The sequence below is a fragment of the Aegilops tauschii genome, chromosome 7 (assembly GCF_002575655.3).
Source record: "Aegilops tauschii subsp. strangulata cultivar AL8/78 chromosome 7, Aet v6.0, whole genome shotgun sequence".
In the NCBI taxonomy this organism is placed as follows: Eukaryota; Viridiplantae; Streptophyta; class Magnoliopsida; order Poales; family Poaceae; genus Aegilops; species Aegilops tauschii.
The window spans coordinates 181,328,865-181,342,929 of NC_053041.3; positions in this window are offsets into that span (position 1 = coordinate 181,328,865).

A 14,065-nucleotide genomic window follows, 5' to 3' on the forward strand; every position below is an offset into this window, starting at 1 on the left:
AGGGTCACGGCGAAAACTGGACGCACCTCGTGTACAAACTGGACAATCTCTTTCGGAGTATCAAGGTTTCGGACGAGAACTCATCTGTTACACGGGCACTTCAATGTTTTTTAAACTTATTTGAACTCCAGCCTATTTTTGCATTCAGTATGCATCATTCAAAGCGATGTCATCAATTTCCAACACGTTCTGACATCATTTGCTGTTTTTCAGTCATTTACCGATTAGTTTAGGGAGCTAAATGACGGTGAAATTGAAAATCACAACAAAATGAACTCTGAAAATGTTGGAACTTGGCATGGTATCATCATTTGCCCGCATAGCATGTGCAAAATAGTAGAGAGGGTCACGGCGAAAACTGGACGCACCTCGTGTACAAACTGGACAATCTCTTTCGGAGTATCAAGGTTTCGGACGAGAACTCATCTGTTACACGGGCACTTCAATGTTTTTTAAACTTATTTGAACTCCAGCCTAATTTGGCGTTCAGTATGCATCATTCAAAGCGACGTCATCAATTTCCAACACGTTCTGACATCATTTGCTGTTTTTCAGTGATTTATCGATTTGTTTAGAGAGCTAAATGACGGTGAAATTTAAAATCACTACAAAATGCACTATGAAAATGTTGGAACTTGGCATGGTATCATCATTTCGCTCGCATAGCATGTGCAAAAGAGTAGAGAGGGTCACGGCAAAAACTGGACGCACCTCGTGTACAAACTGGACAATCTCTTTCGGAGTATCATGGTTTCGGACGAGAACTCATCTGTTACACGGGCACTTCAATGTTTTTTAAACTTATTTGAACTCCAGCCTATTTTTTCATTCAGTATGCATCATTCAAAGCGACGTCATCAATTTCCAACAAGTTCTGACATCATTTCCTGTTTTTCAGTCATTTACCGATTTGTTTAGGGAGCTAAATGAAGGTGAAATTGAAAATCACTACAAAATGAACTCTGGAAATGTTGGAACTTGGCATGGTATCATCATTTCACCCGCATAGCATGTGCAAAATAGTAGAGAGGGTCACGGCAAAAACTGGACGCACCTCGTGTACAAACTGGACAATCTCTTTCGGGGTATCAAGGTTTCGGACGAGAACTCATCTGTTACACGGGCACTTCAATGTTTTTTAAACTTATTTGAACTCCAGCATATTTTTTCATTCAGTATAAATCATTCAAAGCGACGTCATCAATTTCCAACATGTTCTGACATCATTTGCTGTTTTTCAGTCATTTACCGATTTGTTTAGGGAGCTAAATGAAGGTGAAATTGAAAATCACTACAAAATGAACTATGAAAATGTTGGAACTTGGCATGGTATCATCATTTCGCTCGCATAGCATGTGCAAAAGAGTAGAGAGGGTCACGGCGAAAACTGGACGCACCTCGTGTACAAACTGGACAATCTCTTTCGGAGTATCAGGGTTTCGGACGAGAACTCATCTGTTACCCGGGCACTACAATGTTTTTTAAACTTATTTGAACTCCAGCCTATTTTTTCATTCAGTATGCATCATTCAAAGCGACATCATCAATTTCCAACACGTTCTGACATCATTTGCCGTTTTTCAGTCATTTACCGATTTGTTTAGGGAGCTAAATGACGGTGAAATTGGAAATCGCTACAAAATGAACTCTGAAAATGTTGGAACTTGGCATGGTATCATCATTTCGCCTGCATAGCATGTGCAAAATAGTAGAGAGGGTCACGGCGAAAACTGGACGCACCTCGTGTACAAACTGGACAATCTCTTTCGGAGTATCAAGGTTTCGGACGAAAACTCATCTGTTACACGGGCACTTCAATATTTTTTAAACTTATTTGAACTCCAGCCTATTTTTGCATTCAGTATGCATCATTCAAAGCGACGTCATCAATTTCCAACACGTTCTGACATCATTTGCTGTTTTTCAGTCATTTACTGATTAGTTTAGGGAGCTAAATGACGGTGAAATTGGAAATCACTACAAAATGAACTCTGAAAATGTTGGAACTTGGCATGGTATCATCATTTCGCCTGCATAGCATGTGCAAAATAGTATAGAGGGTCACGGCGAAAACTGGACGCACCTCGTGTACAAACTGGACAATCTCTTTCGGACTATCAAGGTTTCGGACGAGAACTCATCTGTTACACGGGCACTTCAATATTTTTTAAACTTATTTGAACTCCAGCCTATTTTTGCATTCAGTATGCATCATTCAAAGAGACGTCATCAATTTCCAACACGTTCTGACATCATTTGCTGTTTTTCAGTCATTTACCGATTAGTTTAGGGAGCTAAATGACGGTGAAATTGAACATCACTACAAAATGAACTCTGAAAATGTTGGAACTTGCCATGGTATCATCATTTTGCCCGCATAGCATGTGCAAAATAGTAGAGAGGGTCACGGCGAAAACTGGACGCACCTCGTGTACAAACTGGACAATCTCTTTCGGAGTATCAAGGTTTCGGACGAGAACTCATCTGTTACACGGGCACTTCAATGTTTTTTAAACTTATTTGAACTCCAGCCTATTTTGGCGTTCAGTATGCATCATTCAAAGCGACGTCATCAATTTCCAACACGTTCTGACATCATTTGCTGTTTTTCAGTCATTTATCGATTTGTTTAGAGAGCTAAATGACGGTGAAATTTAAAATCACTACAAAATGAACTATGAAAATGTTGGAACTTGGCATGGTATCATCATTTCGCTCGCATAGCATGTGCAAAAGAGTAGAGAGGGTCACGGCGAAAACTGGACGCACCTCGTGTACAAACTGGACAATCTCTTTCGGAGTATCAGGGTTTCGGACGAGAACTCATCTGTTACACGGGCACTTCAATGTTTTTTAAACTTATTTGAACTCCAGCCTATTTTTTCATTCAGTATGCATCATTCAAAGCGACGTCATCAATTTCCAAAATGTTCTGACATCATTTGCTGTTTTTCAGTCATTTACCGATTTGTTTAGGGAGCTAAATGAAGGTGAAATTGAAAATCACTACAAAATGAACTTTGAAAATGTTGGAACTTGGCATGGTATCATCATTTCGCCCGCATAGCATGTGCAAAATAGTAGAGAGGGTAACGGCAAAAACTGGAAGCACCTCGTGTACAAACTGGACAATCTCTTTCGGGGTATCAAGGTTTCGGACGAGAACTCATCTGTTACACGGGCACTTCAATGTTTTTTAAACTTATTTGAACTCCAGCCTATTTTGGCGGTCAGTAAGCATCATTCAAAGCGACGTCATCAATTTCCAACACGTTCTGACATCATTTGCTGTTTTTCAGTCATTTACCGATTTGTTTAGAGAGCTAAATCACGGTGAAATTGAAAATCACTACAAAATGAACTCTGAAAATGTTGGAACTTGGCATGGTATCATCATTTCGCCCGCATAGCATGTGCAAAAGAGTAGAGAGGGTCACGGCGAAAACTGGACGCACCTCGTGTACAAACTGGACAATCTCTTTCGGAGTATCAGGGTTTCGGACGAGAACTCATCTGTTACACGGGCACTTCAATGTTTTTTAAACTTATTTGAACTCCAGCCTATTTTTTCATTCAGTATGCATCATTCAAAGCGACGTCATCAATTTCCAACATGTTCTGACATCATTTGCTGTTTTTCAATCATTTACCGATTTGTTTAGGGAGCTAAATGAAGGTGAAATTGAAAATCACTACAAAATGAACTTTGAAAATGTTGGAACTTGGCATGGTATCATCATTTCGCCCGCATAGCATGTGCAAAATAGTAGAGAGGGTAACGGCAAAAACTGGAAGCACCTCGTGTACAAACCGGACAATCTCTTTCGGGGTATCAAGGTTTCGGACGAGAACTCATCTGTTACACGGGCACTTCAATGTTTTTTAAACTTATTTGAACTCCAGCCTATTTTGGCGGTCAGTAAGCATCATGCAAAGCGACGTCATCAATTTACAACACGTTCTGACATCATTTGCTGTTTTTCAGTCATTTACCGATTTGTTTAGAGAGCTAAATCACGGTGAAATTGAAAATCACTACAAAATGAACTCTGAAAATGTTGGAACTTGGCATGGTATCATCATTTCGCCCGCATAGCATGTGCAAAAGAGTAGAGAGGGTCACGGCGAAAACTGGACGCACCTCGTGTACAAACTGGACAATCTCTTTCGGAGTATCAGGGTTTCGGACGAGAATTCATCTGTTACACGGGCACTTCAATGTTTTTTAAACTTATTTGAACTCCAGCCTATTTTTTCATTCAGTATGCATCATTCAAAGCGACGTCATCAATTTCCAACATGTTCTGACATCATTTGCTGTTTTTCAGTCATTTACCGATTTGTTTAGGGAGCTAAATGAAGGTGAAATTGAAAATCACTACAAAATGAACTTTGAAAATGTTGGAACTTGGCATGGTATCATCATTTCGCCCGCATAGCATGTGCAAAATAGTAGAGAGGGTAACGGCAAAAACTGGAAGCACCTCGTGTACAAACTGGACAATCTCTTTCGGGGTATCAAGTTTCGGACGAGAACTCATCTGTTACACGGGCACTTCAATGTTTTTTAAACTTATTTGAACTCCAGCCTATTTTGGCGTTCAGTAAGCATCATTCAAAGCGACGTCATCAATTTCCAACACGTTCTGACATCATTTGCTGTTTTTCAGTCATTTACCGATTTGTTTAGAGAGCTAAATCACGGTGAAATTGAAAATCACTACAAAATGAACTCTGAAAATGTTGGAACTTGGCATGGTATCATCATTTCGCCCGCATAGCATGTGCAAAAGAGTAGAGAGGGTCACGACGAAAACTGGACGCACCTCGTGTACAAACTGGACAATCTCTTTCGGAGTATCAGGGTTTCGGACGAGAACTCATCTATTACACGGGCACTTCAATGTTTTTTAAACATATTTGAACTCCAGCCTATTTTTGCATTCAGTATGCATCATTCAAAGCGACGTCATCAATTTCCAACACGTTCTGACATCATTTGCTGTTTTTCAGTCATTTACCGATTTGTTTAGGGAGCTAAATGACGGTGAAATTGAAAATCACTACAAAATGAACTCCGAAAATGTTGGAACTTGGCATGGTATCATCATTTCTCCCGCATAGCATGTGCAAAAAAGTAGAGAGGGTCACGGCGAAAACTGCACGCACCTCGTGTACAAACTAGACAATCTCTTTTGGAGTATCAGGGTTTCGGACAAGAACTCATCTGTTAGACGGGCACTTCAATGTTTTTTAAACTTATTTGAACTCCAGCCTATTTTGGCGTTCAGTATGCATCATTCAAAGCGACGTCATCAATTTCCAACACGTTCAGACATCTTTTGCTGTTTTTCAGTCATTTACCGATTTGTTTAGAGAGCTAAATGACGGTGAAATTGAAAATCACTACAAAATGAACTCTGAAAATGTTGGAACTTGGCATGGTATCATCATTTCGCCCGCATAGCATGTGCAAAAGAGTAGAGAGTGTCACGGCAAAAACTGGACGCACCTCGTGTACAAACTGGACAATCTCTTTCGGAGTATCAGGGTTTCGGACGAGAACTCATCTGTTACACGGGCACTTTAATGTTTTTTAAACTTATTTGAACTCCAGCCTATTTTTGCATCCAGTATGCATCATTCAAAGCGACGTCATCAATTTCCAACATGTTCTGACATCATTTGCTGTTTTTCAGTCATTTACCGATTTGTTTAGGGAGCTAAATGACAGTGAAATTGAAAATCACTACAAAATGAACTCTGAAAATGTTGGAACTTGGCATGGTATCATCATTTCGCCCGCATAGCATGTGCAAAATAGTAGAGAGGGTCAATGCGAAAACTGGACGCACCTCGTGTACAAACTGGACAATCTCTTTTGGAGTATCAAGGTTTCGGACGAGAACTCATCTGTTACACGGGCACTTCAATGTTTTTTAAACTTATTTGAACTCCAGCCTATTTTGGCGTTCAGTAAGCATCATTCAAAGCGACGTCATCAATTTCCAACACGTTCTGACATCATTTGCTGTTTTTCAGTCATTTACCGATTTGTTTAGGGAGCTAAATGACGGTGAAATTGAAAATCACTACAAAATGAACTCTGAATATGTTGGAACTTGGCATGGTATCATCATTTCGCCTGCATAGCATGTGCAAAAGAGCAGAGAGGGTCACGGCAAAAACTGGACGCACCTCGTGTACAAACTGGACAATCTCTTTCAGAGTATCAGGGTTTCGGACGAGAACTCATCTGTTACACGGGCACTTCAATGTTTTTTAAACTTATTTGAACTCCAGCCTATTTTTGCGTTCAGTATGCGTCATTCAAAACGACGTCATCAATTTCCAACACGTTGTGACATCATTTGCTGTTTTTCAGTCATTTACCGATTTGTTTAGGGAGCTAAATGACGGTGAAATTGAAAATCACTACAAAATGAACTCTGAAAATGTTGGAACTTGGCATGGTGTCATCATTTCAGCCGCATAGCATGTGCAAAATAGCAGAGAGGGTCACGGCGAAAACTGCACGCACCTCGTGTACAAACTGGACAATCTCTTTTGGAGTATCAAGGTTTCGGACGAGAACTCATCTCTTACACGGGCACTTCAATGTTTTTTAAACTTATTCTAACTCCAGCCTATTTTGGCGTTCAGTATGCATCATTCAAAGTGACATCATCAATTTCCAACACGTTCTGACATCATTTGCTATTTTTCAGTCATTTACTGATTTGTTTAGAGAGCTAAATGACGGTGAAATTGAAAATCACTACAAAATGAACTCTGAAAATGTTGGAACTTGGCATGGTATCATCATTTCGCCCGCATAGCATGTGCAAAAGAGTAGAGAGGGTCACGGCAAAAACTGGACGCACCTCGTGTACAAACTGGACAATCTCTTTCGTAGTATCATGGTTTCGGACGAGAACTCATCTGTTACACGGGCACTTTAATGTTTTTTAAACTTATTTGAACTCCAGCCTATTTTTGCATCCAGTATGCATCATTCAAAGCGACGTCATCAATTTCCAACATGTTCTGACATCATTTGCTGTTTTTCAGTCATTTACCGATTTGTTTAGGGAGCTAAATGACAGTGAAATTGAAAATCACTACAAAATGAACTCTGAAAATGTTGGAACTTGGCATGGTATCATCATTTCGCCCGCATAGCATGTGCAAAATAGTAGAGAGGGTCAATGCGAAAACTGGACGCACCTCGTGTACAAACTGGACAATCTCTTTTGGAGTATCAAGGCTTCGGACGAGAACTCATCTGTTACACGGGCACTTCAATGTTTTTTAAACTTATTTGAACTCCAGCCTATTTTGGCGTTCAGTAAGCATCATTCAAAGCGACATCATCAATTTCCAACACGTTCTGACATCATTTGCTGTTTTTCAGTCATTTACCGATTTGTTTAGGGAGCTAAATGACGGTGAAATTGAAAATCACTACAAAATGAACTCTGAATATGTTGGAACTTGGCATGGTATCATCATTTTGCCTGCATAGCATGTGCAAAAGAGCAGAGAGGGTCACGGCAAAAACTGGACGCACCTCGTGTACAAACTGGACAATCTCTTTCAGAGTATCAGGGTTTCGGACGAGAACTCATCTGTTACACGGGCACTACAATGTTTTTTAAACTTATTTGAACTCCAGCCTATTTTTGCGTTCAGTATGCGTCATTCAAAACGACGTCATCAATTTCCAACACGTTGTGACATCATTTGCTGTTTTTCAGTCATTTACCGATTTGTTTAGGGAGCTAAATGACGGTGAAATTGAAAATCACTACAAAATGAACTCTGAAAATGTTGGAACTTGGCATGGTATCATCATTTCACCCGCATAGCATGTGCAAAATAGCAGAGAGGGTCACGGCGAAAACTGCACGCACCTCGTGTACAAACTGGACAATCTCTTTTGGAGTATCAAGGTTTCGGACGAGAACTCATCTGTTACACGGGCACTTCAATGTTTTTTAAACTTATTCTAACTCCAGCCTATTTTGGCGTTCAGTATGCATCATTCAAAGTGACATCATCAATTTCCAACACGTTCTGACATCATTTGCTATTTTTCAGTCATTTACTGATTTGTTTAGAGAGCTAAATGACGGTGAAATTGAAAATCACTACAAAATGAACTCTGAAAATGTTGGAACTTGGCATGGTATCATTATTTCGCCCGCATGGCATGTGCAAAATAGTAGAGAGGGTCACGGCGAAAACTGGATGCACCTCGTGTACAAACTGGACAATCTCTTTCGGAATATCAGGGTTTCGGAGGAGAACTCATCTGTTACACGGGCACTTCAATGTTTTTTAAACTTATTTGAACTCCAGCCTTTTTTTGTGTACAGTATGCATCATTCAAAGTGACGTCATCAATTTCCAACATGTTCTGACATCATTTGCTGTTTTCAGTCATTTACCGATTAGTTTAGGGTGCTAAATGACGGTGAAATTGAAAATCACTACAAAATGAACTCTGAAAATGTTGGAACTTGGCATGGTATCATCATTTCGCCCGCATAGCATGTGTAAAATAGTAGAGAGGGTCACGGCGAAAACTGGACGCACCTCGTGTACAAACTGGACAATCTCTTTTGGAGTATCAAGGTTTCGGACGAGAACTCATCTGTTACACGGGCACTCCAATGTTTTTTAAACTTATTTGAACTCCAGCCAATTTTTGCGTTCAGTATGCATCTTTCAAAGCGACATCATCAATTTCCAACACGTTCTGACATCATTTGCTGTTTTTCAGTCATTTACCGATTTGTTTAGAGAGCTAAATGACGGCGAAATTGAAAATCACTACAAAATGAACTCTGAAAATGTTGGAACTTGGCATGGTATCATCATTTTGCCCGCATGGCATGTGCAAAATAGTAGAGAGGGTCACGGCGAAAACTGGACGCACCTCGTGTACAAACTGGACAATCTCTTTCGGAGTATCAAGGTTTCGGACGAGAACTCATCTGTTACACGGGCACTTCAATGTTTTTTAAACTTATTTGAACTCCAACCTATTTTTGCGTTCAGTATGCATCATTCAAAGCGACGTCATCAATTTCCAACACGTTCTGACATCATTTGCTGTTTTTCAGTCATTTACCGATTTGTTTAGACACCTAATGACGGCGAAATTGAAAATCACTACAAAATGAACTCTGAAAATGTTGGAACTTGGCATGGTATCATCATTTCGCCCGCATGGCATGTGCAAAATAGTAGAGAGGGTCACGGCGAAAACTGGATGCACCTCGTGTACAAACTGGACAATCTCTTTCGGAATATCAGGGTTTCGGAGGAGAACTCATCTGTTACACGGGCACTTCAATGTTTTTTAAACTTATTTGAACTCCAGCCTTTTTTTGTGTTCAGTATGCATCATTCAAAGCGACGTCACCAATTTCCAACATGTTCTGACATCATTTGCTGTTTTCAGTCATTTACCGATTAGTTTAGGGTGCTAAATGACGGTGAAATTGAAAATCACTACAAAATGAACTCTGAAAATGTTGGAACTTGGCATGGTATCATCATTTCGCCCGCATAGCATGTGTAAAATAGTAGAGAGGGTCACGGCGAAAACTGGACGCACCTCGTGTACAAACTGGACAATCTCTTTTGGAGTATCAAGGTTTCGGACGAGAAATCATCTGTTACACGGGCACTCCAATGTTTTTTAAACTTATTTGAACTCCAGCCTATTTTTGCGTTCAGTATGCATCTTTCAAAGCGACATCATCAATTTCCAACACGTTCTGACATCATTTGCTGTTTTTCAGTCATTTACCGATTTGTTTAGAGAGCTAAATGACGGCGAAATTGAAAATCACTACAAAATGAACTCTGAAAATGTTGGAACTTGGCATGGTATCATCATTTCGCCCGCATGGCATGTGCAAAATAGTAGAGAGGGTCACGGCGAAAACTGGACGCACCTCGTGTACAAACTGGACAATCTCTTTCGGAGTATCAAGGTTTCGGACGAGAACTCATCTGTTACACGGGCACTTCAATGTTTTTTAAACTTATTTGAACTCCAACCTATTTTTGCGTTCAGTATGCATCATTCAAAGCGACGTCATCAATTTCCAACACGTTCTGACATCATTTGCTGTTTTTCAGTCATTTACCGATTTGTTTAGAGAGCTAAATGACGGCGAAATTGAAAATCACTACAAAATGAACTCTGAAAATGTTGGAACTTGGCATGGTATCATCATTTCGCCCGCATGGCATGTGCAAAATAGTAGAGAGGGTCACGGCGAAAACTGGATGCACCTCGTGTACAAACTGGACAATCTCTTTCGGAATATCAGGGTTTCGGAGGAGAACTCATCTGTTACACGGGCACTTCAATGTTTTTTAAACTTATTTGAACTCCAGCCTTTTTTTGTGTTCAGTATGCATCATTCAAAGCGACGTCATCAATTTCCAACATGTTCTGACATCATTTGCTGTTTTCAGTCATTTACCGATTAGTTTAGGGTGCTAAATGACGGTGAAATTGAAAATCACTACAAAATGAACTCTGAAAATGTTGGAACTTGGCATGGTATCATCATTTCGCCCGCATAGCATGTGTAAAATAGTAGAGAGGGTCACGGCGAAAACTGGACGCACCTCGTGTACAAACTGGACAATCTCTTTTGGAGTATCAAGGTTTCGGACGAGAACTCATCTGTTACACGGGCACTCCAATGTTTTTTAAACTTATTTGAACTCCAGCCTATTTTTGCGTTCAGTATGCATCTTTCAAAGCGACATCATCAATTTCCAACACGTTCTGACATCATTTGCTGTTTTTCAGTCATTTACCGATTTGTTTAGAGAGCTAAATGACGGCGAAATTGAAAATCACTACAAAATGAACTCTGAAAATGTTGGAACTTGGCATGGTATCATCATTTCGCCCGCATGGCATGTGCAAAATAGTAGAGAGGGTCACGGCGAAAACTGGACGCACCTCGTGTACAAACTGGACAATCTTTTTCGGAGTATCAAGGTTTCGGACGAGAACTCATCTGTTACACGGGCACTTCAATGTTTTTTAAACTTATTTGAACTCCAACCTATTTTTGCGTTCAGTATGCATCATTTAAAGCAACGTCATCAATTTCCAACACGTTCTGACATCATTTGCTGTTTTTCAGTCATTTACCGATTTGTTTAGAGAGCTAAATGACGGCGAAATTGAAAATCACTACAAAATGAACTCTGAAAATGTTGGAACTTGGCATGGTATCATCATTTCGCCCGCATGGCATGTGCAAAATAGTAGAGAGGGTCACGGCGAAAACTGGACGCACCTCGTGTACAAACTGGACAATCTCTTTCGGAGTATCAAGGTTTCGGACGAGAACTCATCTGTTACACGGGCACTTCAATGTTTTTTAAACTTATTTGAATTCCAACCTATTTTTGCGTTCAGTATGCATCATTCAAAGCGACGTCATCAATTTCCAACACGTTCTGACATCATTTGCTGTTTTTCAGTCATTTAACGATTTGTTTAGAGAGCTAAATGACGGTGAAATTAAAAATCACTACAAAATGAATAGCAGAAAATAAATAATGCAGAAAAGAAAAAAAACTATATAATTTTTTTTATATTCACAAAGAAACTAAATACAGAAAAAAAATTACTCGGAAATAAATAGAAGAAAATTATATAAAAAATTGTTGGGGCGCTGCCCGCTAGGCCTGCCAACCCTAGGGTTTGCAAATACAGGCCCAGAAGAGCCAGCAGGCTCAACGGGCAGCGCGCCAGAGTTAGGCCCAGAAGCCTGCTATAGAGAGGAGTTCGAGACAGCAGCCGCGCCGGGGCTTTTAAACTGGTGCGGGCGCCCCTCGGCTAGCGAGGTGGGACTAAACTTGCCCGCACCGCTCCTGCGCCAGCGCACACCTTTAGTACCGGGTCGTGGCTCCAACCGGTACTAAAGGGGGGGCCTTTAGTACCGGTCGGAGCCACAAACCGGTACTAAAGGGGCAGTTTCCGGCCCCTTGGCCTGGCGAAAATTGGCCTTTAGTACCGGTTGGTGGCTCCAACCGGTACTAAAGGCCCCTCCTATATATATGGCACTTACGAAAAATTCAGTTTCATCGACCACCACTTCTTCTCCAACTACTTCGCGCGACATCGCCGCCGCCCTCGCCGCCCCCGCCGCCCGTCGTCGCCCTCACCGCCGTCGCCCTCACCGCCCGTCGTCGCCGTCACCGCCGTCGCCCCCGCCGCCCGTCGCCGCCGCCCTGTACCACGTCGCCGTCTCGATCGTGCCATCGGCCCCGGCCTGCCGCTCGTCGTCGCGCCGTCCCTGTCGCATCGCCGTCTCGCGCCGCCGCCCGTATGCCGCCACCCTCCGCTCGTACACACACACACAGACACACAGACACACACACACACATATATTGTTTTTACTTATTTTCTGTTTTCTGTTGTTTAGATTAATGTTAGATAAATTACGTAGATAAGAATGTCAGAATGTTAATGTTAGATGAATTATATGGAAAAGATGTTAAATATTAATGTCAATTTTAGATGAATTAGCTAGATATTAATTAGGTATATATATATGAGAGTTGAACTAGTTGAATTAATATAACTAGTTTATATTTAGTATGAAAATTAACAGAACAAGTTTATTTTTAGTAAGAAAATTTAGGTATATGAGATTATTTAAACTAGTTGAATTAATATAACTAGTTAATTTTTAGTAAATGCTTAGTTGAACTAGTTGAATTAGTAGAACTAGTTTATTTTTAGTAAGAAAATTTAGGTATATGAGATTTGATGATCTAATTAAAATATTACTATATATATAGCTACTTTATATATTTTAGTAAGAAAATTAATAGAACTAGTTTATTTTTAGTAAATTCTTAGTTGAATTAGTTGAATTAATAGAACTAGTTTATTTTTAGTAAGAAAATTTAGATATCTGAGATTTGATGATCTAATTAAAATATTACTATATGGAACTAGCTACTTTATTTTATTAAATGCTTAGTTGAATTAGTTGAATTAATAGAACTAGTTGAACTAATAGAAGTAGTTGAATTAGTTGAATTAGTTGAATTAATAGAACTAGTAAGTGTTTAATGTTTCACCTATATGAACATAGGAAATGTCGTCTGACGACGAAAAAGATTTCATTAAGTGCGAATTCTGTGAAGACCAGCGCGGCCTGTGTAACAGAAATTTCCTTGTTGATGATAGGCGCTTCAGCATCAAGCTGGATGAGACCTTCGAAGTGGATACAGTAAGTCACAACAACAAGTCTTTTTTCGTAATTAAGCATGACTTATATATGCTTCATTTGCTTCAACTTATAATTTTAAATTTTCACTATTCTACTAGCGCATCCCCTGCCATGCAAGAATTTTTGTCTTGGATAAGATAGGTTTCAGTGCTATGGAAACTATGGAGGTAAAGAGAGTTTACCTGAAGACCGAGCATGGTTATACTTTCAACGTCAAATTATACAATGCAGACATGTACACCTATTTTGAATGCAAAACTTGGCAAGCACTATGCAAGGCTTGTGCATTTGAGCCTGATATGGTTAGCACCTTTGATATTCGTCCGGAAGATGATATTGAAGGTAATAGAGACATCTGGGTCGATGTGCAGACGCCTCCAGTTCTACCATTATGTGAGTTTCTCAACCATATTTATGTCTTTGATATTGTTTATTCAAAAATAGTTCACAACTAATTTCTATTGACAGCTTATTTCCATTCAAGCAAACATGTCTGGCGCTTGGTAGACAGGACCTACTACTGTCCCGGAGCTGAACTAAACTGCGAGGAGATAAGTCATTATGTTTCATGGCTTGAGGATCTTGATGCTGTTAAGAGAAATCATTTTCCTGAATTTGAAAATCTTAGTACTCAAAACGTGCGACCAATAGTGATCGTATTGAACAACGGTCACATGTATTTAGGAAAGATGGTGAGATTTTTACTATTAGTCCTCAGTGCATCTTTTGCATACATTATTTTTCAAGATAAACTTTCATTGCTAAGTATATTAATT